This window comes from Nanorana parkeri, unplaced genomic scaffold, assembly GCF_000935625.1.
Source record: "Nanorana parkeri isolate BGI_ZX_2015 unplaced genomic scaffold, ASM93562v1 scaffold67, whole genome shotgun sequence".
NCBI lineage: Eukaryota > Metazoa > Chordata > Amphibia > Anura > Dicroglossidae > Nanorana > Nanorana parkeri.
The window spans coordinates 2,027,206-2,033,456 of NW_017306335.1; positions in this window are offsets into that span (position 1 = coordinate 2,027,206).

The window sequence follows — 6,251 nt, forward strand, 5'->3', positions numbered from 1 at the left end:
TATATATATTAAAATATATATAAAGGGGGTAATAAACATTATTATCACTCTTTATCAGCCGGGGCCCCTCCTTACCTGGAGCCCACCATAGATGTGGTTCAAACCCTCGTAGGCACCATTGTAGTTGCAGTTGTTGATGTATTCGAGGTTGGTGGTACCGCAGGCCCCTCCATAGTAATCAGTAGGCTGTAAATAAAATATGAATGTGATTGGACGGTAATCAATAAGATGATCGGATTGATTAACAGTAAGGGGCCCTCACCATGCCGTGCTCTGCTGCTACATTATAGACCGTCTTAATGTTTGCAGCATTGGTGTATCTGAGGTAATACTCCTCCTGTTTCTTCACCACCCCTGCAACACACAGAAAAGGGATTCGGTATATGTGTAACTTAGGCCACTGAAAGCCCGATGTTAGGTTTCAGATGGTGTGAGGCAACTCATTGCAGTCACAGATTTCGAGGGCACAGACACTGGCGAGACTGAAAATGCAGCTGGGATGTACAAGGTTGGAGAAGCTGAAGCCTCAAGCCTGGGGGAAGCCAGTGGACCCAGGACGGGTCTGGAACTATCTGGGAAGGAGAGCCCGAGGAGCCCTTTTGTCTGCTGGAGGTGCCAGGAAGGCCAGGATGGCATGGACCTCAGGAACTGGTCTGGTGTTTCTACCAGGGAAGATCTCAAGAATATCCTCCATCCAGCCGTGGTTCTGTTACACGGTGTCTTCCCCTGTTCAACTTAAGTATTCCGGCGTTCTGTCGAAAGAGCCAATTCTCCAAAATCTCCAATGACATCACGTCCAGTGACTTGCCAGTAGGAAATTTGGACGAGATTGGACGTCACACAAGTGCATTGACGGGAATTGGAGAACTCAACGGGGGTCGTGAAGCTGCTGCGCTTGGCGCACTAGCGCTATCTCGTCCAAATTTCCTACTGACAAGTCAGCGGATGTGATGTCATTGGAGATTTTTGGAGAATTGGCTCTTTCAACTGAACGGCGGAATACTTTAGTTGAGCAGAGGAAGACACCGTGTAACAGAACCACAGCTGGATAAATCAGCTGGATAATTGGAGCCAATTCTCCGAAATCTCCAATGACATCACATCCGGTGAATTGCCAGTAGGAAATTTGGACGAGATTGGACGTCACACAAGTGCATTGATGGGAATTGGGGAACTCAACAAGGGTTGTGAAGCTGCTGCGCCATGCAAAGTAGCGCTATCTCATCCAAACTTGCTACTGACAAGTCACCGGATGTGATGTCATTGGAGATTTCCAAGAATTGTCTTTTTTTAGACAGAACGCCAGAATACTTGAGCAGAGGAAGACACTGTGTAACAGAACCACAGCTGGATAATTCAGCTGGATAATTGGAGTCAATTCTCCGAAATCTCCAATGACATCACCTCCGGTGACTTGGCGGTTGGAGATTTGGACAAGATAGCACTAGTGCGCCAGGCGCAGCAGCTTCCATTCCCGTCAATGCACTTGCGTGACTTCACAATCCCTGTTAAGTTCTCCAATTCCCCTCAGTGCGGCTGCACAAGACACCTGATAGCACTATCAATTTCTAAGTCACCTGACCTGACGTAATTGGAGATTTCAATGAATTGGCTCTTTCGACAGAACACCGGCACTGTGGAAGCTAGAAGGGATTGGTGAGTCTGGAGTCTATTGTCCATGGATGTCTGTGGCCCTATACCCGCTCTTCCAGTTTCGGTTGTTACATAGTTACATAGTATTTGAGGTTGAATAAAGACATTAGTCCATCAAGTCCAACCTATTAGGATCTCATTCTAGGAGTACCTGTACCCCTGTATATTACGGTCCCTTAAGAAATCGTCCAAAGGTTTCTTGAACAATTCCACATTATTTGCTGAAATCACCGCCTGTGGCAGTGAGTTCCAGACCCTAACTGATCTTACTGTGAAGAACCCCCTTCGCCCCTTGTGCTGGAATTTTTTTCCAACAATTTTAGGTGATGGCCTCTAGTTTTTGTAATGGAGTTAATTTTAAACAGTTTATCGCTAATGTTGCTGCCACCATTGAACATTTTGTACATGGAGATCATATCCCCCCTTAATCTCCTCACCTCCAATGTGAACATGTTTAAATTTAGTAGCCTTGTCTCGTAGCTCTGGTCCTCCATACCCCTAATTAGTTTGGTTGCCCTCTGCTGGACTTTTTCCAACTCAAGGACATCTTTTCTTAGTACTGGTGACCAGAACTGGACCGCGTACTCCAGATGCGGTCGAACCAATGATCTATAAAGTGGCAAAATTATAGACTTGTCCCTGCAATACATCCCCTTTTTAATACAGGACAAGACCCTGCTAGCTTTGTTTACAGCAGCCTGGCACTGCAAACTACCTTTCAGTTTGTGGTCTACAATGACCCCCAAATCCTTCTCCATTTCTGACTTCCCCAGCGGCATACCCATAATTGTATAACCCATTTGTTTATTTTTAATTCCAAAGTGCATTACTTTGCATTTATCGACATTAAACCTCATCTGCCACATTAATGCCCACTCCCCTATTTTATCCAGGTCCTCCTGTAATGTTATAGTGTCTAAGTCCGTGTCTATTACCCTCCCAATTTTGGTGTCATCCACAAACACGGAAATATCGCTGTTAACACCCTCCCCGATGTCATTAATAAATAAGTTGAACAAGTTGTTCTACATTAAAGCATTGAAAAAAGTACTTCACGTGACTGGCGCCCAAATCACTGTTCGCATCCCACAGCCCGGCTAAGGATCCATCCCTGAGAGTTAAATGTCAGCCCTCCCTGCCTCTGGGGTTCACCACATGCCTTCGGGGGTCAGGGGAGCGTTTCATCAGTATTTTCTGTCAACTTACCAGGAACGACCACAGAGTCCCGAGTACCAGAAAAGATGAAGACTTTATCATTGGCGAGGTTTGATACTGGATCGATGAGGGCGCTGTTCGCATAGCTCTGGGTCTGGGAGAAGAGGGAATTCACGTTGATGCTTGTAGGCAATTTCATGCAGGCGTTGGTGGCGGTGATCATGCTTCCTGACGCACAGTAATAAGGTCCTGCATTTGAACGAGAGGAGAGCGTATTACTGTTGCAAAGTACTTTGTTAAAAATTGTAGAAAGAGAAGACATTTGGTCAAAAAAAAATTGTACAGAGAGTATATTGGTTGTGTAATTGATTAAATGCATTTATCTCATTTACTTATTGGGCAGCACAATGGCTGGTTAACACTAGGGATGCACTGATACTTTCATGATACCAGTGCCGATACTTGGCATTTTTGTGAGAACTACCAGGGTTGCAGCTGGGACCGGGCTCTGGCGCTCCACCACTGTCCTGAAATCATTAGTTGATAATGTTAGCTCCTTACAAATGACAACTGCCTCCTAACTTTTGAATCTTTCTCTAGTCTAGTCTTGGAGCTGTAAAAGTATCTGTACTTGTACCGAGTAAGGTACTTGGTATCGGTGCATCCCTAGCTAACACCAATTCCTTGCAGCACTTAATGTGGACCTTTACCCTTATCGTCAAAATAACAACAAAGACACCTTTAGAAATGTTTAGTAATGACAATCTACAAACACATACTTCTAGATAATTGCCGGCTTTGTATTCTTTGCACACCTTATTTCTCTTTTCTTCCCCGGTCTTCTGACAGTGACCATTTTAACTAAGGGCAGATTACTAGCTCTCCCCTTTTACTTCCTGGATTTCTGGCACATGTGACTAGACATGTGACCATGCACATCATCTCAGGGGGAGGAATATGCCTTTCCTTGAGATCTCATGAGATTATAGATGAGATTTCCCAGTAATGCTCTGCTGATGTAACCTTCCCAGGATGCAACCCTTGGGCACGATTACATCACTAATGCCCAAGAGGACCAGGAAGTGGAAAAACAATAATTGTAATTAAAAGAAAAATGTTTTTTTAAATAATGGATATAAGATGATTTCATATCAGCATGCAGAGCTGTATGCTGATGTGATTTTTAGTCAAAGGGGGTAAAGGTTCACTTTAAATGACCTCGACTTTGCTGACAACATTGTACTGCTCGCAAAATGTAGCATTTATATGCAAAATAAGCTCGACGATCTCAACAAAAGGTCGACAGTTGCGGGTCCACACATTAATGTTATCAAGGCCAAGTTGATGGAGGTAAATACAGCAAACCTCTCCAGCTTCGCTGTATCTGGCCAACAAGTTGAAAAAGTTGACACCTTCCAATATCTCGGTAGCCAGATCACACCGGACGGTGGAACCAAGATTGACATAGATTAGAGAAGCCCGATGCAGTTTCGCTGGTCTCTGTAACGTATGGCATTCTAAACAGATTAGTCTTCTTACGAAGATTTGAATCTTCCATCCTAATGTGAAATCTGTGCTGTTTTATGTGAGACATGGAAAGTCTCAGTGGAAACCACACACAAACTCCAGGTTTTTGTAGACCGTTGTCTGCGATACATCATCATACCTGGTGGCCATGAAATCGGATCCCTAATATATAGCTTCTCCGGCAGTGCCACCAAAGACCACTTGCAACAGAGATCCAAGAGCGTAACTGGAGATGGACTGGACATACCTTACGAAAGGGCGCAAATGAAATCTGTAGACAGGTGTTCGCTTAGAATCCCCAAGTACAGCACAGGAGAGGCAGACCCAGAGGCTCTTGGTGATATGATATCAGGTTGTTGACCTGAACCTGACCTGGCGGCAGGTCAGATCTAAAGCTGGGAGCCGTCAATAGTGGAAGTCTTTCACTTCACCCCTATGCTCCCCAATGGAGCAGGATATATAACTAACTTGCAGCACTGAGGGGTCGCCAATTTAAATCCCATTCGGAACATTATCTGCATGGAGTTTGCATGTACTCCCTGTGTTTGTGTGTTTCTTCTCACACTCCAAAGACAGTAAACTGGCCTTGGTAAGTGATATAGTAAGTAATATAAATAACTAATATTTGTATTTACTTATATAATACGTTTTATAACTTATATGTTATATTATAATTATTATATTTGAATTAGTTTTATTTGTTTTCTGTTATATCACAAGATATTAACCGAGTTAATTAGGTGACTGTACAAATATTATTATATCATATGATATTTAAATTGAATATGTCATTTTTATATTAATATTATATGTTCTGTGTTAAATAATGTATTATATTAAAATTAAATGTCACGTCCTTCTCATTACTTTAAAATGTTTCTTGTAGATTAAAAAAATCTGAAATATATTTTTGGACATTAGTAAAGAACATTTTAGACATTTTGTTGATGACTAGTGTGCTAAAACATAGCACTCACTATTAAAGTAGATGCAAATCCTAACCAAATGCCAGTTAGTTTGCTCAAACATTGTGTAATGTGTATCATAGACAATGGCCCTTTTTTAAATAAAATACGTGTTTTTAATTTGATCATTTTTTTTTTTTTGCATCTCATGGCTGCTGATTTCATGCAGGTTGAAGGTTCCTGGCAGCTATTTACTGGGAAATTAGTAGACGGGGACATAGATTGTCCCCCTGAACAAGGACCTTCATAGCAGGATTAATAATCACCATTTTAATGAAAAAGTTGTAGAATAAATAAAGCAAATACATATTGACCAAATCTTGCATTCGGTTAAAAGTCATTTCTACCTTTTGTTACATTTTGAGAGGCTTTGAAAACAAACCTCCAGCAAAGAGAGCTGCTCCAATGATCTTCCTAGATTGAGCAACATGGAACTGGTTGGCCATATATGATCCTGACGATAATCCAGACACTGAGATGGCCGGATTCAAATTGTAACTGCCTGCAAAGATGAAATGGTTTGGATACATAAGATCTCTACTGAGGAACAAAGAAAAACTTTTACAGCAACCACAATATTAATATCAAATGTGAATATTCTGGATATGATACATTTTATAATCCATCATATTTATTTAAAAAAAAATAAAAAAAAAATATATATATATATATATCTTCCTGAATCTGAACATCAGTATTAAAGTACAACAAATATATAACAGCAGCATGATCTCTCCCTGCCTCCCATGGCTCAGTTCCTGTCTACCTTTTGGGTTGTCCCACCCACTCTGAGGTGTTCCCACTCCTCATTTTAAAGAAATAAAAAGAGTGACTGTGGAGCGTTCAGATGGAATGGAGCGATTGGGTGGAGAGGATGCCAGAGGACCACACGGGGCGTCTGGGGAGAGGCGAAGATGAGGAAGCCGGTGAGTTTATGACTACAATGAATCT